This window comes from Poecilia reticulata, linkage group LG3, assembly GCF_000633615.1.
Source record: "Poecilia reticulata strain Guanapo linkage group LG3, Guppy_female_1.0+MT, whole genome shotgun sequence".
NCBI lineage: Eukaryota > Metazoa > Chordata > Actinopteri > Cyprinodontiformes > Poeciliidae > Poecilia > Poecilia reticulata.
This window is the reverse complement of record NC_024333.1, coordinates 7,644,945-7,670,413: the sequence shown is the minus strand read 5'-3', so window position 1 is coordinate 7,670,413 and position 25,469 is coordinate 7,644,945. Positions and strand designations below refer to the sequence as shown.

The window sequence follows — 25,469 nt, the reverse complement described above, 5'->3', positions numbered from 1 at the left end:
TTAAGGCCACACTTCAAACAGACAGTGTTATTGAGTCAACATCGTAGGCAAATCTTTAAAAAAAATCAGCCAAGATATCAAGTGACTGTGACCATATAATTTAAGGGTTTTTCCAAAGAACTTTAAATTTGAATTGAATGTTTGAGAACGTCTGGAGAGAAACATCTCTCATTACTCTGGTACTTAGCAGTTAAAAATAACATTTGGTAGTCCTTCTTTTAAAGTCAGATTGTTTGTCTTTTTACACAGTGTATATATACAGCAATATGGACCGAACATGAAAGTTCAGTGACCCCCAAACAAAAAAAATAATTAAACAAGCATACCTTTTCTTAATCTTTCTTCTTGTGTAATGCACTGAGTATCAAAGCCAGAGGCAGAGCAGGCAGCACAGCTAACCTGCGTTTGGCTGAACACTCCTGGGCCTCGTGTGACAGCAGCAGGTGAGCATCTTGTTGACAGTTTTGCTGCTGCTGATATATGGGAGTAAAAGTGACGGAATGATTGAGCCCGATGTCAGAAAGCCCTCCAGTAATAAGCTAAGGTTAAAAGGATTTTGTTACATGTCGGGTTTGCCCTCTCAGCTTCACTTCACTGCTGGCAGCCATCAAAATTGAAGCATTGCAACCTTAAACTGTATTAAAAAGACTCCCTTATGTATTGTCTGACAAACTGTGGGCCGCTGTTGGCAGTCGCCTGGAATATTTACTTGTTTGGGTTCGCTGCGGTGCTGCAGATTGGTGCCCTATTTCTTCCACCGGAACGGCTTCAGGAAGCGAAATGTTGACTGATACGAAGGCAGGAGAAAAGATTACAGTAACCTACAACGGGAACATTTCCTTTAACAACAAACACCTGAAGGTGACTGTGTTTACTCGCTGCTCTCTCGCAAGAATTAATGATCTCTTTAAAGAGAATGTGAATGTTTAGATGTAAATGATCATTTTTGTGCTCTGTTGTGTGCACAGGCTCCATATGCATACGCGACTTGGCTTTCCATGTCACTCAAATGGGTCGTAAATCAGCCCTGACCTGGGTTTAATTGCCCCCTGAGCAGCCGTTTCTTTGTTTTAAATGCCTCTCCACAGTAGCCTGGCAGCACAATCACTTTTTTTTTTTTTTTTCTCGAGACAAATGCATGGGACGGTGCTGGGAATGCTTTCGTGGATCATACAACAAGCAAGGATTGCATTATGCTCCTTCATGGAATCGATCCCCTGGAATGGATGTTACTTGAATTAGGCTTCTGCTCCGAGAGCGCTTCTAAGCACTAAAGTGGGTCTAATGTTTATTCATCGGCCTGAACTGTTTATCTGGTGGATACAAATCGATAGCTGAGAGAGAATAGGTCCTTTCCAAAAAATGCACTTAAATTTCTTAATTTTCTCTTCTGGTCAAGCACCCAGAGGAAGTAAGAGGATCCTTCAAACCTTCTTTTCGTCTACGTTCCTCGTTTTTGCCTTTGCAGACTGCAGCAATGAGCTCAGATTTCTTTTGTATACACTGAAACTGCACTTTCAAACATGAACATTTCAGAGTTTCAAAAGTTGATTTTTAGGCCCGAGCAGCTAAGCGCTGCGAAGGCCTATTGTAATCGTGCTGTTTATTTTTTTTCTTTTTTTACTTGAAACTCAGAAATTTCCATGTTTTGTTTTCTAGAAAATTTCTGTGACTCTTGCAGATTTTAGACTTTTCAAACTCAGAAGTATCCTTGTTTTTTGGTGAAAATTACTCCTCCTGTATTATTCTAAAATGGCCCCAATGTGCCACCATAAAATAGTGTTGCACAGTCCGATAACACCTTAATCTTCTATATATGATTATTATAAAAACTAAAGGTCTTTTTTTGGTCTGTGATCAGTCCACTAGAGACCATATTGACAATGTAAAACACCTTACAGTGAGTCCAACACACAATTTTCTACTGAAATATAATCATTGAACAAAATTATGGCTAACAAATCCTGTCGTGTGGAACTTTAGCGCTCAGAGTGAATGGGAAAGTTTGCGTGTTGCGGCGGAAAATTATCTTGGGGTAAAGCGTCAAATCGTCAAAATGCATCAACACAACGAATCTAATATGACATTTAAAAAACAAGCACTTAACGGAGTTCGGCTATATCAGGGCTTAATGCAGGAACAAAAGGACATCCGGAGCGGCCGATAAAGCAGGTAAAGCAGCGCACAGCTACCAACGCTCACCCGGATTAGCATCACGGTCAGAAAACTAAACAAATAAACCAAAAACTAATTCAAGTCTTCGCGCTCCAATATTGGAAAAGTCTAGAATTGTCCTCCCCAGAAAAAAAAAATCATTGAAGAAACATTTGCATTTAAATAATATTAATATGAAAAGGCAAAAGAAACGAAGAACGAACTAAACCTGCCATTTATCTCAGAAAAAAATAAGAATTAATTTTTAGTTCCCCCCTACAGTTATTAGAACAATGGTTCAGTCCAAAGTGTAGGAGGAGCAACAGCTGCGCTGTTGAACGACATAAGCTCGTCAGAGCCGCTGAAGTGAGGAGCTAACTGTTAGCTGTAGCTCTGATTCACGAACATAAAACCCTCCAGTACGTAAATACTTAAAATAAAAGACATGTAAACATCTTATTTAGCTTCACTGCTCAGTAAGAAGAAACACATCAACAATAAAGAGCAGACTGCAGTTCGTTAATTTCTTACTTTGGCTGAATCACAATGAGCTACCTCATTAGCAAAACTGCTACACTGCTTTCATAGACTTAAAACTTTTTTGTAAAAGGTATCAAACATCTCTTTCACATTTAACTCTTAAACTTTTAGTTAATTAGAAGAGTTTGAAACGGGAGGGAGGGGCTGAGCAAGTGGACCAGCTCTGTGTGTGGGAGCTGAGAACAGAAGAGAGGACAGACAAAAAAGAAAGTTATGCCTTTCTTATGTCTATCTTCAATATAGAGCGTTTAAAACCACAAAATAAAATCTGAATATTTTTCTATATAAACTCTGGTGCTCTAAGTTAAATACTTCCCAGATATTCATTTCTATTGTTCTCAGTCATCCAGGACATGCCAAAATTATAAAAGGCTTAAAAATAAGCAACTTAAGTTATAATTTAAACAGCCCATAAGTTGAATTGGGAGTCATTTCAATAAATCAATATTTATGGGGAATTTTACTCATTAAAGCTTTTTTATTTAGAACCTTAAATTTTTGTAAATATAATCAGCTAGCCATGCTAGGAAGTTATGATTTAGTAACTCAGGATTGTTTATTTTAATGCAACCAGCATTTGACTTTCAATGAATGTCTCCTTAACTACTTGACATTATTTGGTATAGGCAGATTTATTTGACTAATAGTTTATGGAACTTTAAAAACTTTTTAAACCACATTTTATGTTACTTTTCACTGTAACTTTCCCGCAGTGGGAGGGAGGGTGAGAACAGTCACGGTGCTCCTTCTGCTTGGTTACTTCTTGCTTGTTGGGACAGTGTTCATAGTTGAACGATATTTACCGTTAATTGCTATGTTTCAGTTGTGGTTTCTGACATGGGCAATATGGGAAACCGCCCAGGGCATTATTTTTCTAGGGATAGCAGGAGACCTCTGCGGATTGTAGCAGTGATGAAAGCAAAACAGAATGARRTGAGTTTTAATTGATACTGGTTAAATATATTTAAGCTCTTAAGTATTTAATATCTAGGTATTTTATGGAAATGTGGATCTTTCAGATCAATCTGAGAACCAATTTTGATAGGTAAACTTAATTTTATTGTGTCGTGTAGCGCCACAATGGTCTTGGTCTCGGGTTCGGTGGTCTTGACTACAACTTTACTACATGGCTCCTTGGTTGCATGTCCTCCCCCCCTGCACCTTCTTTCCATCCCCTTTCAGTTGGATTTCTTTCTAAATAAATGTCACTAATGAAGTTCCTGCTATGTTAGGACAGGAGACAAGATGTTTCCATCCCTGAAATTATGATTCATAGAATCACATATCTAAGTCTAAACTGTTACAGAGAATAAACACAATAAGAACATGTTTAATCATTGTTTATTAAAATTGAACATTTCTGATGTATTAATACGATCGGCACACTTAATGATATTAGTGATTAGGTTATGTATTCAAGTACTTTTACTTTTAAAACTTAAGTATTTTTAAAAGTCGGTACTTTTTTTACTTTTACTTAAGTAAAATGTTAATGTGTCACTTTGACTTTTACTTGAGTACATTTGACTGTGTATTTGTACTTTTACTTAAGTAAATTTGAGTACTTTCGCCCCCCAATAATGAGATGGGATCTACGCCCTTGGAACCAGAATTAATCAGCTAGCCATGCTAGGAAGTTATGGTTTAGTAACTCAGGATTGTTTATTTTAATGCAACCAGCATTTCACTTTGAATTAATGTCTCCTTTACTACTTGACATTATTTGGTATAGGCAGATTTATTTGACTAATAGTTTATGGAACTAAGAGCCTTACTGTTAAATATTTTACTGATTGCTGGTTTTTCAGTTGTACATTTGACTGAATCGCTGCTCTCCTGTGCCTGCAAGTATTTTGCATGTTTATGTCTAACTTAGGTGAATTTATTGCCAGATATTTTTTTTTATTTTGCCAGATCACTTACCATCATTTCTACCTAAAGCGAAAAATTAACAGTCAATCCAGGTGATTGACAAAGATCGGTGATCGGCAGAGATTGGTGTCATGGATGATCGGTATCGGAATCGGCAGCAAAAAATCTGATCGGAGCATCCCTACTGAAAACTGATGCAACCTTATCTGCCAGATATAACGGTGTAATAGAGGACTACTTGCAAAATGGTGCAATAATTTTTCTAGAATATTTAGAACTTTCAATACTTTTAGAACATTTAGAACATTATTTTACATTATACTTGACACTAAATCACTATCAAAACTGTTTGAAATCAAGAACAAAAAGCGAAATGAGATTTTAGAGTTTTTATGCAAATAAAACACTGCATTTGAACATGAACAGATTTTGCAATACAAATTAACAATTTCAACACTATAGAACATATTTACTTTTTTTTTTATTCTCTTATTTTTACAAATAAGAAACAGACTAACAATTCAAACTATGTACAAGCGATTTCCCCCTCCCTACATTTCTCCTTATTTTCCTGAGCCTTGGTGGTATTCCCAGAAGCAGTTTCTGTCCAGCTGAAGGCACAAGCCCACATCACAGACCTCACACCTCCAGGCTGTGCTTCTGTGACAAAGCTTGCAGTGTCGTCTCCCCATGCTGGCTCTCTCTGACTTTGCCTGCTTGTTGCTGCATGGGACTGGTAGATGTTTTTCCCCAGGTTTTTTTGTGGCTCATCATGAAGAGGAATACCTAGGGGGTGTGCTGCCAGCTCCTCCTGGAAACTTTGTCGGGTCTTCTGCTTCCTTCTCATTGTGACACACTGGTCCTTGTGATTAACAAATGAGTTTCTCAGCAATGTCAACCAAATGCTGGAACACAGTGGTGGACCACCTTTTTGTTTTACGGTGGATAGAATGTGTCCCAATCATTTGGTCTGATGTGTCCACCCCTCCCATGTATTTATTGTACTCTGTCACAGCAGTGGGACAGCAACCTTCTGAACTTTCCCATCAGCTGACTTCTGCCAGCTCTGAACAGAGTCTCCAGTGTACACAGGGTGGATGGTGGAGCACATCGAGACCTCCTTGGTGTCCCTCCATTTGACAAAGAAGCTCCCCATCCCTGATCCACCAGATGCTACCCCGTGGGGATTTTTTGGTGAGGGCATTTTCAGTGGTGGTGGGGACACCGACTCTTCCCTGCCTGTATGTCCTGCAAGTGCCAAATCCCTGCTGCCTCAGATGCTTGAAGAGGACAGGGCTGGTATAAAAGTTGTCAGTGTACACAATGTAGCCAGAGCCCAGGTACTAATTTTTTCACTAAGGTGCTCACAACATTGAACGACAGCCCCTTTCCAGATGACACTTTAGATTTTCCATTGTACAGCTGGAAGTCCACAGTGTAGCCATTTTTATCAGCCAATACAAAACATTTCAGGCCCCACTTTGTTGGCTTGTCTTTCATGTATTGTTTGATACTGAACCTGGCCTTGGTCGGAACCATCCTCTCGTCTACTGCAAGGTGCTGCCTTGGGTGGTATAAGGAATTGCACCTTGTCTCAATCATCTCCATCAGCCGCCTGACTCGGTGGAGGGGGTCATATGTTTCTGTGCCCTTTAGTTTTATCACTTTGCTGATCCTCCTCTGGGTCACTCATTCTAACATTGGCCAAAATGGCCAAGAACCGGTCCCTGGACATGAAGGCAACTGGTGTATGAATACAGAAAATATTTCCAGTTGATTGCCATGTATAGCAGCATGCCAATAAATTTCTTCAGTCTGGATTTATTTCAGTCCAGGAGAACTTCCTCCCTTTGGCCAGGTTCCTGGCTGCCCCCTTGTTTGTAAAAACACAAAGTAATGTGAGGACTACAATGTCAAAGAAATACTCGATTTTGCCTGGTGGTGGATTTCCTAAATTTAGAGGGGGTTGGTGGTTCCCGGTGGGACGTGCCTGGAACACCTCACCAGAGAGGCGTCCAGGAGGCATCCTTACCAGATGACTGAGCCACCTCATCCCGGCCACGAACCGCTCCAGCGAGAGCTGCAGATCACGATCTGATGAAGCCAACAGGACCACATCATCTGCAAAAAGCAGAGATGCAATCCTAAGGCCACCAAAACGGTTCCCATTAACACCTCGGCTGCGCCTAGAAATTCTGTCCATGAAAGTAATGAACAGAATCGGTGACAAAGGGCAGCCTTGGCGGAGTCCAACTCTCACCGGAAACGAGCCCGACATACTGCCGGCAATGCGGACCAGATTCTGACATCACTCATACAGGGACCTGACAGCCCGTATCAAAGGGCCCGGTACCCCATACTCCCGAAGAACCCCCCACAAGGCCCCGCTAGGGACACTGTCAAACGCCTTCTCCAAGTCCACAAAACACACGTTGGGCGAACACACGTTGGGCGAACTCCCATGCACCCCCCCAGGACTCTGCTGAGGGTGTAGAGCTGGTCCAGTGTTCCACRACCAGGACGAAAACCACACTGCTCTTCCTGAATTCGAGGTTCGACTATACGATGGATCCTCCTCTCCAAGACCCCTGAATAGACCTTACCAGGGAGGCTTAAGAGTGTGAYCCCCCTGTAATTGGAGCACACCTTCCGGGTCCCCCTTTTTAAAAAGGGGGACCACCACCACAGTCTGCCAATACAGGGGAACTGCCACCGATGTCCATGTGATATTGCAGAGTCGCGTGAGCCAACACAACCCTACAACATCCAGAGCCTTAAGGAACTCCGGGCAGATCTCATCCACCCCGAGGGCCCTGCCACCGAGGAGCTTTTTGACCATCTCGGCGACCTCGTCCCCAGAGATTGTAGAGCCCAACCCAGAGTCTCCAGGCTCAGCCTCCTCAACAGAAGGAATGCTGGTGGGATTGAGGAGGTCTTCGAAGTATTCCGCCCACCGGCCCACAACATCCCGAGTTGAGGTCAGCAGTACACCATCCCCACTATAAGCAGTGTTGGTGCTGCACTGCTTTCCCCTCCTGAGACGCCGGATGGTGGACCACAATCGCCTCGAAGCCGTGCGGAAGTCTTTCTCCATGGCCTCTCCAAACTCCTCCCACKCCTGAGTTTTTGCCTCAGCAACCACCCGAGCCGCATGCTGCTTCGCCTGCCAGTACCCATCAGCTGCTTCCGGAGTCCCTATCGAGGAATTGAAGGGTGGCTACTCTCAAATATATAAGTAAGGAAAATAATACACAATTCTTGCTGCTAGGCCATAGACGAGCTGGAGATTTATTACACCCACGGAATCAGTTTCGTCAGTTCAACACGTAAAATCTTCCATACCAAAAAATCTCTCCCAAGTCTCAAATTCAATAGTCTTTATACTATCAAGTCTCCACAAGTGTCCATTGGAAGGTTTCAACCAATGGAGAAAGGGTGCTGTTTCTGCCAACAGACTCTCAGCGTTTGTTGGGCGACCTTTAATACAAGTCCAAACAATGACATAAGACCTCATCTGCTCCTTCTCAGAACTACCAAACAGACCAATTTGTTGATGCTATCCGTCGAGACCGCATTCCTTCCGAGTCCGTTTGTGCACTTTGTACGCAAATGGAGGGAAGGGATTTAGGTCAGTTTGAACTAGCGAACTGCCGAGAATCCTTTCGCAAAAACAACTCCTTAGATGGTATTTCAGCTCCAACATCCCATAGGCCGAAAAGGATAGGACTCCTTCTTCAGCTTGGCAGCATTCCTCACCGAAGGTGTCCACCAACGGGTTCGAGGGTTGCCACCGCGACAGGCACCAACAACCTTGCTGCCGCAGCTCCGATAAGCCGCCTCGGCAATGGAGACACGGAACATGGTCCACTCAGACTCAATGTCCTGGTGCCAAGTGCACATATGGACACCCTTATGCCTGAACATGGTGTTTGTGATGGACAACCCGTGACGAGCACAGAAGTCCAACAACAGAACACCACTCGAGTTCAGATCGAGGGTGGGGCGGGGGGCCGTTCCTCCGAACCACGCCCCTCCAGGTCTCACTGTCATTGCCCACATGGGTGTTGAAGTCCCCCAGTAGAACAAGGGAGTCCCCAGGAGGGGCACTCTCCAGTAACCCCTCTAAGGACTCCAAGAAGGGTGGGTAATCTGAACTGCTGTTCGGCCCGTAAGCACAGACAACAGTCAGAACCCGTCCCCCCACCCGTAGGCGGATGGAGGCTACCCTCTCATTCACCGGGGTAAACCCCAACGTGCAGGCGCCAAGATGGATATGTTCTGTGGGTATATGATAATTGGTCAATGTTGTGTTTGTATTTCGTAATGTTGTGGTGTTTTTGTTTCTCTTGAGGATGTACTTATTTGTGGTGGGCTTGATCTTTTTTTTTTTTATAACCTCTGCAACGGTTATAACAGCCCGACGTTAATGCTTAGAAACCATTACAACTGATGGACGTTGGTGTTTACTGTGTGTTAAAAAACATAATCAAACTTTTTTAGTTTGATTATGTTAATATAGGATTAGATTTTCTTCATTTTTTTGCTATGTTATTTTATTTGTGAATATTGTTTTATTTTATTTCTTTGTGGTAACTCTGGATGTCTATTGAATTTGAATTGTATTGTAATTGAATTTTATTTATCTGTTTGTTTTTTGTAATCAGAATAAACGAGCCCTTGCCGGAGATACACTGTAACGACTCGCTTCCTCTGTGATCCACAGATCTGGTGCACAGGATTAATCTGCCTGTGCACCACTTGATACTGGCATCAGATTCCCCTAGGTCTGGTGCCGGTAACACCTGGAAATGGCCCAACAGAGTCTCAAACAGACTCCACAAGCTTCGGATGACCTTGACAAAGGCACAGCTGTGTATAGAGAAGCAATCCGAAGATCTGGAGAGTCTTAGAGAGGAGTTAGGGCATCTCTCCAGTACGACAGAGACTGTAAAGAGATAGAGTACCTTAGCCAACAAAACATGACTTCAAAGTCTGAAAATGCTCGGCTAAGGGAAAGATTGGCTTAACAGGAGAATGAGGAGCACCAGGAGATAAAGGACCAGGACAGCCAGAGACTAATTTCAACTATCCGAAACTTCGGTAAAAGGGTAGGTACAGTTTTCAAGACGATGTACCAAACAGGAACACTTAGGAACTGGATACCAGCATGGATTTTCTAATCCCTCTTTTACTTCTGGTAAAACTGTCCACCTTGCTGAAACTGACAATTAACTGGTTGGACATTGTGCAGAGAGCGCAGGGGTCGCAGTGAAAAGGAGATAATTAAGGAGTAGTCAAATTAAGGTCTCGACAATCAGTTAGTGCCTGGTTGATGAGGGAACAAGGTGAGTGTGTTGATGAGTGGATTGCATGTATTGGGTGTGATGTTTATGTTTTGCCATAGATGGTGTTAATATTTGGTTAACCGTTGAACAGTTGAAATACATTTTATTTTATAATACAGGAATGTTAGTTAAATGAATACATGTAAACATAATTATAGCACATAAGGTAAAGAATTCATAGGTTAAGGTAAAAGGTTAGAACTACGAAGAGTTACTAATGGTATTTTATTTGTATATTTTGTAGCTCTTACGGTGTGTTCATGCACTAAGGCTGTTGAATAAAGAAACGTGAACCATCAGTTTGAGAGACCATTGTTTCAACCAGGACGCTACAAACAGCTACTGATCTTAGGCAGGATTTTGCTCATCCAACCAAAGAAAATGGATCCACAGATCCAACCGTGTTACAACATAGTCACGACATAATATCTATGTCTCTATCTAATATGTTTTTAGATAGATAGATAAATAGATATCTATCATTCTACCTAGATATTTATTGATAAATATCTATTAAATATATAGATGTGTGATTTTTGGTCTGGGAGGGGATAACATTTAATTTTTTTTGACAAAACTATTTTAAAAACACTTTATGATTAATTTTGTAATTGACAGGGCTCCCAGTTTTTTTCTACTTCTATAAAAATAAAAAAATTTTGTGGGAGGACCCCCTGTCGGTCAAGGGCCCTTGGAATTGTAATAACTTTTCCCCCCTATACCGTGCCCTCTGGCTGCTGCTGAGATGAGCGTGTTTTCTGGTAACCATGCGCCACTAAGTATAAATCAGATTTCTACTTTTGTTTTGAATGTCTGTTTTATATTTACCACCAATGACAAAAAAAACAAAAAAACATTTTCACTTTACTGCCAAATTTACCAATTGCACAACTCCTGTTAAGCGGTATGAGATAAGTAGTATTTCAAAAGAGTAGAAGAATTCTTGTTTTTTTAAACAATAACAGTATTTGTTGTTGTTAGCTGTTGCTAAGAGATGAGCGTGTTTTCTGGTAACCAAGTGCCACAAAGTAAACATCTGATTTTTACTTTTGAAGTATTTACCAACTACAAAATTCTTTTGTCTAAATACGGCTTTTGAAATAAGCTGTATTTAAAAAGGGCTTATATGTCAAACAATAATGTTACTTATTAATTTGGTGTTAAGAGATGAGCGTTTTTCTTTTCTGCCAACGAATTGCAACGAAGTATAAACCAGATTTCTACTTTTGTGTTGAATGTCCGTTTTATATCACAAAAAAAACATTTTCACTTTACTGCCAAATTTACCAATTGCACAACTCCTGTTAAGTAGTATGAGATCAGGAGTATTTCAAAAGAGCAGAAAAATTATGTTTTTTAAACAATAACAGTATTTTTGTTGTTGTTAGCTGTTGCTAAGAGATGACCACGTTTTCTGGAAACCAAGTGGCACGAAGTAAACATCCAATTTTTACTTTTGAAATATTTACCAACTATTTAAACACAAAATTCTTGTGTTTAAATACTGCTTTTGAAATAAGTAGTGTTTCAACAGTAATATTGTTTGTTTTATAAACAATAATATTTCTATATGTTGGGGGGGGGGCAACGAACTGCCACGAAGTATAAATCAGATTTCTACTTTTGTGTTGAATGTCTGTTTTATATTTACCACCAATGACAAAAAAAAATAAAGTCACTTTACTGCCAAATTTACCAAATTCTTGTTAAGTAGTATGAGATAAGATTTGTTCTGCTCTTTTGAAATACTAATGTTTTTTAAACCATAACAGTATTTGTCATTATTAGCTGTTGCTAAGAGATGAGTGCGTTTTCTGGTAGCCAAGTGCCATGAAGTAAACATCAGATTTTTACTGTTGAAATATTTACCAACTGCAAGATTCTTGTATCTAAATACTGCTTTTTAAATAAGTAGTATTTCAACAGTATTATTGTTTATGTTTCATGAACAATGTGTTTCATAAACAATATTACTTAATTTGGTGTTAAGAGAAGACCGTTTTTGGTTGAGTTTTTTTGCCAACGAACTGCCACGAAGCATAAATCAGATTTCAACGTTTTAAACACTTTTCTGCCCAATTCATAAATTGCACAATTCTTGCTAAGTAGTATAAGGCCCTAAGCAGAGACTTCCACATTTTGGCTACAACTTAGTATTTATTGAAGATGTGTCTAGTCATTTATAAAAATGTTTTACACTGCATGAAAAGTGGGATTTTTGACTGTATTCTGAAGCGAACGCAGCTCGTGAGCGACAGATACCGACAACAATCGACAATTTGCATTGTCACTGTCACGACTCACGGGAGTCGAAATCTATCGATTGCGGAATCCCAGGAGGTGCGCGCGGGCGGGAGGTGTTAACGACTCTACTTAGCATACAAATAGCCTAGCTAGCATATGCAAAGGCGCTTCAGCAAACCCACGTGGATTCTCAGTCATTGGATGAAAAACAATGACATCACACTTTATCATTGACATGTGATTGGTTGGTTGATGTGTGCCCATTGGATAGCACTTATGTCTTTATAAATAAACCCCGCCCCAATCATTAATATTTTTAATACTGTATTTTAAAAAAAATTATGTTATGTATTAAAATATATTCATTTGGTATTGCTTATATGCAACATCTTCATATATGAGGAACATAAAAGAGGCACAGAAGTTTTATTTTTTATGTCATTTTACTTTTTTTACTGTTTGCATACAAAATAAGACATAAATGCTTGTCCATTTCTGTGTTGGGATCTGGGGGTATTTGGGGTTGTTTTTTGCCATCACCACTAGATGGCACCATGGAGGCTAGGATAGGAGGATTGGAGTGCTGATGTCACTGTCACACCGGTTCCTAATCTACTCGTCAGCAGGACTTCAAAAGACAGCGACTGCCAGCATACCAACGCTTGAGTGTTAGCCAGTTATGGTAACCCTGAGCCCCCCAGTGATCTAGTTTACCTCTCCGTTGAAACTGAACTAACGACGTTTGTCGTTTGGATTCTTTCAGCTGCTCCTGCGACTACTAGTCTGGCTGTAGTCCCGAGTTTCCTTGTGACGCCGTGGAAACATCACCCATTGGTGCCCAAGACCACCACTCACCTTTCCTCCGTGGAACCAGAGACTCCTCTGAGTCAGAAGATCCTAGCTGGCAGTCCGCCCGCTCTATCCGTGACGACGTCAGGATCCTAATATCTGTCCGCCCTCCACCGCAGCACGATCTCCATCTCCAGCGCCTCACTCCTATCCGCACCGTTGTTGTTCTCCTCCCCGAGTAAGCATAGTACTGTAGAGCACTGGAAATTTTCCACAGTCCCTGAACTCACCTCCCGATCTGTTGTTGTTGTTTCCAGACGTCCTGGCTTACCTGTTTCTCGCTGTCCACTTCGTTGTTTTTGAGACGATACCTGAAAAGCTTATATTTGTTAATAAATCACTTAACCGATCTTTGCTGCCTGAGTTGTGTTCTGCATGTGGGTTCGTAGTGTAAATACCATCATGACATTCTGGACCATCTGATAGTTTTTTTTTTTTTTTCCCAAACATGATCCAACATTATGTTGCGTTCAGGACAGGCCCAACGTCTCTCCTGTAGCGTAGACCTGACGTCTCTTCCTGTAGTGTAGTCCTAATGTCACAGAGCTCCTGATTGGGGCAACTTGGGGTCTCAACCTCACCACAGTCCATCCTGACACCCCCTCATAGCTGCCATCCTCCCAGAATTGCACCTCCTCTGCTGCCAGTACTCTCTGCCTTCCTCTATCAGCTGTTAATACAGAACAGACTATCATTATGAGCTACAGGCATCTTTTAGTCATTATGAAACTACAGTGAAATTGTTTGGCAACTTCCAGCTTAGTATGCACACATAAGACATTAAAACAAAAAAAACACATTACATTAATACATTCTTACAAAAAATAAAAACTTTAATGAAAAAGAAAAAACACTTGGAAACAATTGGAAGAAAAAATTAAAAGCAGTTGGTAATAAATAGTAAAACATAATTCAACAAACTCTGAGGCAGATAATTTGCTTTGATGGATTTTAATACATCACAGTACTTTAATCATTCAAGGAATCGTGACCTCTCTAGATTAGTAATAAATCTTACCTGCTTCTTTCTTGACCAACATCTGGATGACTGGCAGTAGGTCATTGATGCAGCTGGAAAACATTTTTGTGCATTGTCAATACATAGCATAAAATTATGTACATAATATTGAAGCATAAAATATCAACATTCTAAAATAGTAGATACTGTCCTCATCATGGGCATCAGAACGTTCCTGAAGAGTCTGATTAACACAAATGTGACTCCCATTCTGTGGAGTATCTGTGGAAATAAATGTAAAATTAAAAAAATATTGTAAAAAATATATCGTTTTCTCAAAAATACATAAGTAAATAAATTAAAATTATTCTCAACCAGCCATTGTACAATCAGGAATCAACGCAGTGACTGTACATAATGCATACCGGCTTCATGGCTTCGTCCTGATATCCGTCCTCCGTCCGCCATGTAGTCGATCTCTACTGCTTACCACACTCTGCCTTGCTGTACTGCATTATAACAAAATAAATAAAATGACCGGAAGATCAGTTTTCCTTACAAATATGCGAGTGTTCACTATTCACTAAATGTGAAATCATAACTTACTGAATTTCTCTTCGTCCTGGTGGACGTGGTCTGAGGCCTGGCTGTGAAGGCTTGGCCATTTTTCAGGTCTGAAAAAAATAAAAAGATGCGAGTATTTTTAAGAGTTCAGAACATCACATGTAATAAAAAAAATTACAATATGAAATCTCACCCTACACTTGTTTTGGAATTATGAAAACGACAGACCGCTTTCTGTAAGAAAACAAAGCAACTCGCCTCTCTGCACGTGCTCGCTATTCATAAAAGCTTTCTTACCGTGAGTTCGGCCTTGTTGGACCGCCACGGTGTCATCTGTTGTTTTCCGCCGGAACATTGCTTAATATCAAAACAATACTAAAAAAGTAACTCCGTGAAATAGTACTTTTTCCACCATTTCACACAACCCACGGGCATTTTCGGTCATGTTTAGCAGTAGCACTCGTTAGGACCAGTGCAAATCTTCCTCTGGAGTTTAATGGCGGCTGCTTGACCAACTATGAAAGCGCATTACTGCCACCAACTGGACTGGAGTGTTAAATGAAAGTTGACAGAAAAGAAAATGCATTCTAAAAAGTTATTTTTTCAAAAGTTACATGACAGTATATTTTATTTTTATTATAATTAATTGCTGACATGTTTTTAAATGTGTAGATGTTTATTTACTCAATTCTACTTTGAGCGGTCTCCTTTTTAGTTTATACAGAATATAATGATTCATCATCTGTGAGTTATATTTAGTGCTTAACTAACAAAACTTTAAAAAAAAAAGAATACAAATGTTTGTACTCTATCGGAAGGTATCACAAACTTTCAACCAATTTGTTCTTCAATTTAAACTCGAGAGTAAATCATGACTCTGGGTTTTTAAAGCAATCAGTGAACATTAACATTTAGTTTGAATATTATTCACAAAAATATTTTCTGTACAATGAACCACTCTGGAACATGTTTTTTTATTATTATTATTGATTAAGTTGTGCAATGATAAATCTTCAAATCGGAGGAATGTCAAACTAAGATCACGTTTAACAAAAGTCTATTGTATGTAATCATGCATATTCTGCTTTAATATAATCAATTCAACCAAAACTAAGTTTTTCAGTGCTCCTAACACACATATAAAATATATTTTAATGGATAAGATAGAAAACGTAACTAATTTTCAGCATTAATGCCTGTTTTATACTTAAATCTCATTATTTCTCAATTAATAACACAGAGGGGTTTTGTCCAGGTCCTGGAACAAGTAAACAGGTGAACAGAAGGTAAAAAGGGTTAGCTACAACAGGAATGAGAGTGAAAGGCCAGTGCTCAACAGTTGATTAGCATTTGCATGGTTCCCAGCAACTTCATTTAAATATGAAAACCTCTCCTAGGCCCAAGGGGCGGGGGGTGATAGGGGAACATGGACACACAGCGTTTTTGACCATTCTTGGCAGTGCCCTACAATTTTCCAAAAAAATTGTAGGGCATTGAGGGCCGATAGCCCTCAATCTCCATGCGCATGGTAGAACTAGGTGTCAATAGCTGTCGTAAATCCCACTTTTCATGCAGTGTTAAAATGGTATCAATAGCTGTTTTCTGTTTTATTTGTTTTCCCTTACTTATTACGTTTTCTATTGAAATTCAATAATTATTACTTAACTCAGAACGTGTTCATTATTAAATCCACGGGCCGCAATTATTCCTGTTTTATTCCAGAGTTTTTCTGACTACCTGGAGCTTAGTGTTGATTTCCCCATCTCGGACTCACACACACACACACGCACACACACACACACACACACACACACACACACACACACACACACACACCTGTCCTGCGGTCTCTGCGTGAAACTTTTTTCTTTCTGAACATTTTCATTTCTTTTTACCAGGCAGCAGCAGCTAATCTTAAATCTTCCTTAATCTGTCCCTGGTCTTTCTCATAATCATCCTCTTCCGACGATAATAAAGCCCCTGAAACTCTAATTCTCCCTCCTTCTCCGTTACTAAATCTGTTCCAGCGGTCAAAGTTTGTGTGGTAATCAACATATCTGTTAGTTTGACATATTTTTCTGAATGGGCTTATGCGCTTTTATCGTAGTTTTTCTGACCCGCCACATCTTGTATCCTCTCACTTTTCTCGGACTCCGGACCGTTTGCTGAAATGGCTCTATTTTATAACCTTAGAAGGGAGGGGCGGGCCAAGGAGAATCGAGTGATTTTATTGGATAAGCTCAATTGGCTGCCGCGATCATAAAAATTATATTTAATATACTTTTTCTGTTAAATTATGACACAGTATGGCCGCCAGATATGTACAGTAAATGCATCAGTTTGTAGTCCAGACGGTCAGCCTTCCCCTGGACAGAAGTTAAAACTAAATACAGCTTCTTTTGTTTTTCTGTTTAAATTGTCAACCCGCCACAGTGACGGGTGACAGGTAAATACTGCTTTTGAAATAAGCAGTATTTCAATAGAGCTTATGTTTCAAAAACAATAATATTACTTATAATTATTATTATTAATTTGGTGTTAAGTGATGAGCGGTTTTTTTTCTGCCAACGAACTGCCACAAAGTATAAATCAGATTTCTACTTTTGTGTTCAATGTCTGTTTTACATTTACCATCAATGACGAAAAATGCAACATTTTCACTTTTCTGGCCAAACATCTGATTTTAACTTTTGCAAAATTTACCAACTGTAAATTTCTTGTGTCTAAGCAGATCAACAGTATTTCAAAAGAGCTCGTTTTATAAACAATATTGCTTGTTTTAATTTGGTGTTAAGAGATGAGCATTTTTTTTCTGCTAATGAACTACCACGAAGTATAAATCAGACTTTTTCTTTTGTGTTGAATGTGTTTTATATTTACCACCACGAAAAAAAAAATAATTCTCTTATCTGCCCAATTCACCAAATGCACAATTCTTAAGTAATGTAAAATAAGTAGTATTTCAAAAGAGCAGAAAAAATCTTGTGTTTTTTGAACCATAATATTTGTTATTAGCTGTTGCTAAGAGATGAGCGCGTTTTTTGGTAAAATACTTTTTTTAGCTAATTTAATTTACTAGTCATTTTTTGCACACTGAATGGAGGAAGTCGATGTAAGACAACATGCTAGTTATAGTCCACATGTTACTGGCAGCATTTAGGCTAACATTAGCATTTTGGCAAATTTTAGCTTTAGCACTAATTTAAAATACTGAATGGAGTGAGTCCATGTTACTCAACATGCTTGTGACTCTCCACATGCTAATTGATTACATTGTAGCTTACTTTAGCATTGATGCACATTTTTAGCATCAGAATGTTGGGTTCCAACCAACGAGCACACTTTGGCAGGCCCCGTTTAAATTCTGAAATTTTCTAGCTTAGGGGGCGTTTACACAACAACGATCCAACAAAAACGGCACTTTTGTTCCGTTTTTGTTGGATCGTTTAMACAATAACGTTCTGATTACGATCTGTGTTTACACAGTAACGGTGCACATCGAAAACGTGTAATGCTCTCGCTGCGCCTAGTTGGTGCTAGGTTCTTTGAAACTTTGAAAGTGGACATGTGTTTAAAAAAAAGTTGTACTTGAAGGCATGTGGATTTCCGTGAGAGAACACGCATTGTGTGCGTCTGATTAGGGCGCATGCAGTTGGAAAAAGTGGGATAACTTTGCCGAAAAATCTTGTTTGAGCTTTCACGGTGTCTGTAGCGCCCCGGACTGGAAGCTGTTTATTGTTTTTACCTTGGAATGGCCAACAGTCTGTTATTCCTATATCAATTTGATAAAATAGGAGTTCCCGCACGTCCCATATCCGTGTCCTCTGTTACCTTTTTCAGCAGTTAAAACAGTTTTATCCGTCGCTAACAAGTCGTAACCTGTTTTTCCGAGCCGCCTTCAAACGCAACATGAACGCTGAGACGCTCCCGCTGGGTTTACACCTGTGAGGCAGCGGGAGACCTGCTGCTGCTGCTGCGCATCTGTGTTAGAATCATGGCAGCAAAACAGAAAAACGTAAATAACTGCACAGTTTTTTCCCCGAACTAACCGACTGAGTTGAGTAAAGCTGTTGGATGCAGGTGATGATAGCTAAAAGATGACTAGCTAATATCAATTCAGCACGTTAAGCTTGTTAACAAGTAGCCTGTAGGCTGCAGGTGTTGTTGTCTATGTTCAGCTACGTATATTCATTTTGCCCCCCAAAATAAGTCGATGCCCCTCCTGTTAAACTCTTCTGGAGCCGGGCTGGTCCTGGTCCGTAGTTCTCTAGATAAGAGCGCTGAACAAGCAGCCTGTATTTTGCCACCTGGGCGGTGCGGAGCGGTGAAGAGACGCTGAGGGAACCGTATCTGATGGGGAAASRGTAACACCAGCATTGTGAGTAGTTTCTTCTTCTTCTGTGGATTGTARGAAGCAGCTATGTTTTGCRTCATACTATGCATGAGCTGGGGATTCTCTGGAAGAAAAGATCCGTTTTCTAGGTTTACACGACAACGGAAAACGTTACGTTTCAGAAATATCGCACTCTGGAACCYGTTTTCAATCTGTGCCGTTGTTAGAGAAAACATTCGGTGGTTTYGTGTAAATGCRCACTACAAACGCAACAAAACTCTTCCGTTTTCCCCCGAAATCGGGGCCTTAGTTCTATACTTGACAACAAAGAGAAAAACCGTTGAAGTACCACTCACAGCCACTTCTTTCTCCCTCTCTGTATCGGTCAAAGACTCGTTACCATAGCAATTAACAACAACACCACTTTATGTTTCAGGATTCAACACCAAAAAACACTAAATTTCTCACACAAAGAACAGAACATTCAGTCATTCGTGTTTTAGACTTAGTGTTTACTTTTCGATTATTAAGAAGTGATTGCTGTGGTAAATTAGCTACCGCTGCAATTAGCTTAGCTAACACAGCAGTTCGTAGGTTATGCTTCTTTTCTGCATTCTTCACACATACAAACTGTAGCCCACAAAACGTACATTTCATTAAAAAACTAAACAATACAATGTTATTGCCATCTTACCTTTACTCATAAATGAAATCCGTGCTCATTCTGCACAAAAGTATTCGTTCTGAAGCCAAGTCTATCCTCGAGATCCCAACAGTTTTAGTGCGACCTGGTTTTGAATATGAGTGGTCGACCGCTCATGTTTGGTTTATGTCACAAAATCCCACCTGAGTTCACACAGTGTCACAAGTTGAGAAAAGAAGGAAGAAAAGTAGAAAAGGCAGTTTCTAGCAGGACATCCACAAATCCTGTCTTTTCTTTACGTTTGAAACGAGCGGGTATTCTTTTGTCTCATAGTTTGAACCAAACCTTTCAGATGTGCTGTAGGTCTTCTTTTACTTATTATTTCCTGCTTTGATTGAAAATCCACTTTAGAAAACTTAACGTGTAGAAATGCAGTCAGCCATGTTGGCGCCAGAAGAGAGGAGAAAACAAATCTATCGCTGCACTTCAGTTATTTACTTTAGCCTTGCTTGCTGTCTCTTATTCTGCAGTTGTGGAGTCACAATGTCTGGGATCATGAGCGCCCCCTGCCACGAGGCAAGAAAACTGCCTGCCTCACCTCGAATCTGTCCTCTGCCATTTATGATCGTTCCTCAGCACACGAAACATGTTTCACACACAGTTGGTGTCAAAAAACACTGTACGTTATATACACAAGTTAAATATGGAATATCTGAAGCTGTTGCCCCCGCGACCAGACCCCAGATGAAGCGGAAGAAAATGGATGGATGGATATAAAATGTTTTTTAACCATTTTATTGGTGACACACAGACAGGAGGAACATGCTCCCATCAAATGGCAGTTAGCGAGAGGTTGCTTCCCCTGACCGCATGTCACTGGTCTACGTTTAAGAATGTATCAAATGTCCTTTAGTGCAAATGAGCCAACGGTACAGATGGCGCCTCCACAACAAATCCTGCGGTGACGAGCCCAGTCTGTGTCTCATCATTGGATCATAAAACGTTTTTGAACCTTGAAGGATTACATTTTGTATTTGTCGATCAGAAACCTCCCAGTGGACGTTAAACTGGCTTTGCAGTGAACAGCAACACTCGTGTTCAAGTGATTTTCGTTTCATGACAGGCTTGAAACTCTCTGTGGTTTCTGGGTTGTTCCTAAACATTCAAACCATTTGACTTTGATCTTGGAGGGACAGTCAGTCTGGGTGTTCCTCCAAACCTTTTGCAAAGCGGTGACACATTTGAGAAACTTGTACTTTAGAAATGGTACCAAACGGCCTTCCCACCCACAATTACTGTTCTTAGATCTTCACTCACTTCCTGTGACTTTCCTTTCATTATGACGTTTAGATTGTCCAGTCAGGATTACCAACAGGAATTTTGACAAGTTGAATGACATTAGAAACTTTTGTGAATTTATGTATAACTATATTCAAACTTGTAGTATAATTTTGACTTTTGAACTTGATTGCTTGATGATCACACCACTGTGGAAAGATCAAATAAACAATTAAAAACCAGAAATCAATTATGCCGTTGATGCTATTGATCAGTGCATCATCAAAATTATACATGGTAAAAAATTATTTTTCTCAATTGTTTTATTAAAATAACGAGTCCCACACAATAAAATGCACTGGCTGCGGTTTTTCTTTTCTTTTCTTCCCTTTTTTTTTTTTTTTTGCTTTATTTTGCAACCAGACCAAGTTAGGAGTGAAGCAGATGAAGCCAAAGAAGTCCAAAACTCACATTCATGAAGTGACAGTGAGCGTGACTACAGTGATGTTGCTAAGTACTAAAATCAAAACTAAACTGCTCTGATTGGGAAAAAAACAACTAAAATTACTTCTCTGAAAGTTTATTTTCTTTAAGCTTACAAGCTGAGAACAAGTCAGAGCCAATAATACAGTCGGTATTGAGGTCAGTGTTCCAGTGGAAGTGCTGCAGCAGCTTTCCTGACTCTAGGCCTCCGCCTCCCATTCCCTCCTACCGTCTCTCCTCTCCCTGCCAACCTCCTGCAGCCAGTAGAAATGAGCTGTGTGGAAGGAAAGGCCAAAGCGGCGCTTCTCGGCTCATCTCCCTCTAATCTGGCATTCCCTCCTTTAGTGAAACTTAATTCCGGACAGTCCTTTCAATACATTCCTCATTTCATTTCATCTCACACTAATTGGAAACCTGGAGTCTCCCTGTGTTTCATTTCTTAGGTGATTACTTTTCCCTGCTTCTCCTTTCATTCTCTTTGTTCTATCTTTGCCCTTTCTAACATCCCTCTCTTTTTTTTTTTTACCATTTCCACTTGAGAGAAAGAGAGAGAGTTGGTAAACTAAACCCTCAGTTTTCAGTGTTAAAGAAAAATGAGAATGTAACCTGCAAAACAGAGTGCTCACTTTATATATTGGTTCATCTACATGCAAGAAGAGTGCAAGCGACTGGAGGCTTTATTGGTACAAATGACCTCAGGTTTATGTTTGATACATCAGCACGCAAAAGGTAGTTTCATTCTGCCTTTTAGTTAATGCACAGACCTACAAGCCCAACACCACAACATTCTTTATCCTCATTTAAATTCTTTTTTTTTTTTTTATCTCTTCTTCCTCACTTGGGTACACAGAGTGCAAGGAGGAAAGGTTTTAAGTCTTGGGACCGAGCACTTAGACTAACAGCAATTACCTTATCCAGAGTGCAGCGGAGACCAAGTGAGGAGTTGCGGGGCAATCCATCAAAATGCAGTGCACCCGGTGGGCATGTAATGAACTGTGCTGTATTTCACAGCAGAGCTTGGAACGCTGTCTTCGTCGTGGTCAATATTGGACTAATCTATGCTTACGTGTTCATTTATAAATTGATTCTGCAAAAAGTCCTCTCAGATCTGCTGGTGGTCTTTGTGGTTGTGCGAGCAAAGTTACGGCCGAATTTAAACAGGAACTATGTACGTGGATAAAATGTTAAAATACAAACAAGGATTTTTTTATTTTTATGTAAAATTATGCATCATCAATAAATCACAAAATGCCATACTGTGGACTTCTGGTAAGGGTCCACCACTGCATGTGAAATGTAGAAACCGCTATTATTTGTTATTTAGCTGCCCATTTTAATAGTTCACACACCAAATGTACCTTAACATGAATTAATACACACAGTGGAAACCGTTTTAGCTCTACTGCAGAAGCTAACATCTATAGTCTTCCTTATTTCTGCTGTTGGTGGTACAGCCAATCAGCACCAAGGAATGCAAATCGCACTCATTGATTGGCTGCTTTGCTAACACCAGCCCATAGTGTGTCAAATAGCATTACACCAATATAGCTCAGCTTCCCAAGCTGAATTTTCTTTTGAATATTTTACATGTGCTGTATAAAACAATACATAATTAGGAACATTTTCCTAGAATAATTTTAAGTTGCATTCTACAGAATAATGGGTGAATCCACAAATTCTGAACCACAAATAATCGGGGGTCCATCGTACTTTTAGATATTTTAATTATATGTGAATCTAATGGAAAAAAAAATCTCTTCTTTTGCATTTGAGATTTGGAAACAATACTCACCTGTTTCCATTTCACTGATTGCATCCCAAGGAGTTATACGTTAGTCTGTTTTCTTCACTCCTTGTCAGTTCCCTTCTATTGCTCATCATCCCAATCTGCTAGTGATCCTGTGCTTCACCTTTTCTTCGTTGCCGTATATTGTTGTTACATGGGAAGACAAGTTGTTCCCAGAAAAGGAGCAGGAGCTGCAAAGGCTTCATCGTTGCTACATTTTAGTCTAGATTTTAGATCTTCTAAAATCATCAGGCTAATTGACCTTAAAGCAGCAGTGTGTAGATTTTATGTAAAAAATGTTTCTTACATATTTGTTGAAACTGACACCATGTTGTTACAGTATAGTATGAAACAATCTTTGAAAAAATGTAACTACTCTGCCCTTCTCCTGCTCCCGGTCAGAAACAACCAATCAGAGCCAGGAGGAGGATCTTAACGCTGTAAATAATCTTCACGCGTGTTAACATTCTCCTTCTTTCTCTCTGCTACTCTTCAGCTGGTCCACCATGTAGCCAGTCATAAATGGTGAAGCCGGTTAGCATGGCTATCCATGGCATTGGATAACTGGTTTTCCTGGAACAGTAAGTTGTAAAAAAATATGTAAAAAAAAAACCAAAAAACATTTATATAAAAAAACAAAAGTTACCTGCTGCAGTTATAAAGTTCTAGATGAAATTTGAACATTGACAAGAGTTTATTGTGACACCAAACAACAGAAATCATTTTGGTAATGAGGAGAAGTTTGATCTGATTTAACTTCAAACAGTGACAACAAAAAAGTGTTATGCATATTTTTATTTGTAGTATGTAAACTTCTGGTCTCTACTGCATCTCTGCAGGGATTCTCTCTGCTTTCAGGTTTAAATGGACATAAGGTCCAGTCCACATGTGTCCGGGATCTTGGACTCCACGCGGAGTATTAATGATAAGTAGGAGGAGGCGGTGGGACGGGGGCGGGATGCTCTGCAGAGAGGTGGTGACACTTGGCCGTGGTGAGCGGGATTTATACATAAACACACACACACACACGCACGCACACACACAGACACACACACGCACACACACACACACACACACACACCCTTCAGCCAGGCTCTTCCCGGGCTTTGCTGGACGCCGGGGTGCAGATGGGCAAAGACGTGGTCGGTGCTCAAGCAGCTGCGGACGTCTGCCCTCTTCACCGCCTTACACCTGTTACGCATCATGTTCGCTACAGCACCCACAGGACTGCAGGAGAACCCTGCAGCGAGTTGGCAGCACACTCTGTGGAGAAAAAGAGAGAAAGAAAAAAAAAAAAAACTTTCACACGACCGCTCTTAAAACAAGTGACCGGCAATGATCTGTCGTTATTACAAAAGTTGGTTCATCTTAAATTAAAAGTGCATCGTTGTGCCTGTAAATACATTCTCAGCATGTCTGCAAAGGGACTAATGATCACTGGATTATTATCAGAGCATTAATTAAAAACCCAACACGATCATAATTTATTCATTAAACTATTCATATGGAAATCTTTTATCTCTGTGTGAATTCACAACTGATTTATTCACATTTCCATGTTATTGTAGTTTCCCTTTAATCAGTCGTGTTTTGGAGTGTTTTAAACCTAATTATGAAAGAGAAGCTGAAATTAAAGTCATGTTAGATAATAAATAAAAAGGAATTCTCACTTGTATGCAGATACTTCTCGGTAGTAATGGCTTATGTTCATCAGGCTCAAAGCGAGAGGGGAAAACCAATACGGCTCTCGCCGCGTACACACAAAGGCCGCAGAAAGCAGCGAGAGCTGTTTTCTTTCCCCTTTTTTTTTTAAGAGTAATGAGATTATATTGATCTTTTTCCTCTGTGTTTTGGTGCTATACATTACATTATGAATGCGTTTGTAGGCTGAACTGAGAGATTTGGCACTCCCAAGCTTGGATTTGCAGGTGCTGGAGTCGGCACCTCAAAATCCCTTCAATTAATCTGCTGCAAACCCAAACATCCACGACACGGCAGCAAATTCGAGGGCTGTCATCTCAGGAAAGGAAGATCCGCGAAACTGAACTGAAATCTTCTTTTGTGAAAGGCTCACAGGCTTCTTTGTACCCGTCCTGTGTTTGAAATCTTCATTTACTTACCACCGTACGTTGTGTTCACTAAAGTGAATAAATAGTGGATGTAGAAAGACGGGCATAATTATGATTCTTCCTAACGCCAACTTTACATTTTCAAAAACTAATTTGAAGAAACGTGAAGCTTAGTGTGTTTTCCATGTGTTTTAGGCGGTTGGTATTTCTGAGTTCAACGCTCGGGGATCTCTCATCACCCAGGCCTCCAAATGAAACATGGCTGTCTCACGTGTAAAATCTATTCATAGCTGCCGTGATAAATTATTACCAACCCTTTCTGATGATATTTATCTCAATAAATTAGTCATG

At 40.0% G+C, this 25,469-nt stretch overlaps 2 long non-coding RNA genes across 5 annotated transcripts; one reads left to right on the top strand and one right to left on the bottom strand.

The window, feature by feature from the left end:
• The first annotated feature begins 9,160 nt into the window (after positions 1-9,160).
• On the top strand, positions 9,161-13,354 carry LOC103462138 (uncharacterized). 3 transcript variants are annotated; one of them, XR_001776431.1, is made up of 3 exons: positions 9,161-9,674; positions 12,702-12,837; positions 12,919-13,354. It is a non-coding gene; the product is annotated as an uncharacterized LOC103462138 (long non-coding RNA). The 3 variants fall into 3 exon arrangements; XR_001776432.1 differs by having other exon boundaries at positions 12,702-13,182; positions 13,262-13,354; XR_533275.1 differs by having other exon boundaries at positions 12,702-13,354.
• A 746-nt stretch (positions 13,355-14,100) lies between these two features.
• Positions 14,101-20,173, bottom strand: LOC103462140 (uncharacterized). 2 transcript variants are annotated; one of them, XR_533278.2, is made up of 5 exons: positions 19,848-20,173; positions 19,554-19,705; positions 14,569-14,636; positions 14,388-14,471; positions 14,101-14,244 (listed from the first exon to the last, which is right to left on the bottom strand). It is a non-coding gene; the product is annotated as an uncharacterized LOC103462140 (long non-coding RNA). The 2 variants fall into 2 exon arrangements; XR_533277.2 differs by having other exon boundaries at positions 19,554-20,167.
• Positions 20,174-25,469: the final 5,296 nt, after the last annotated feature.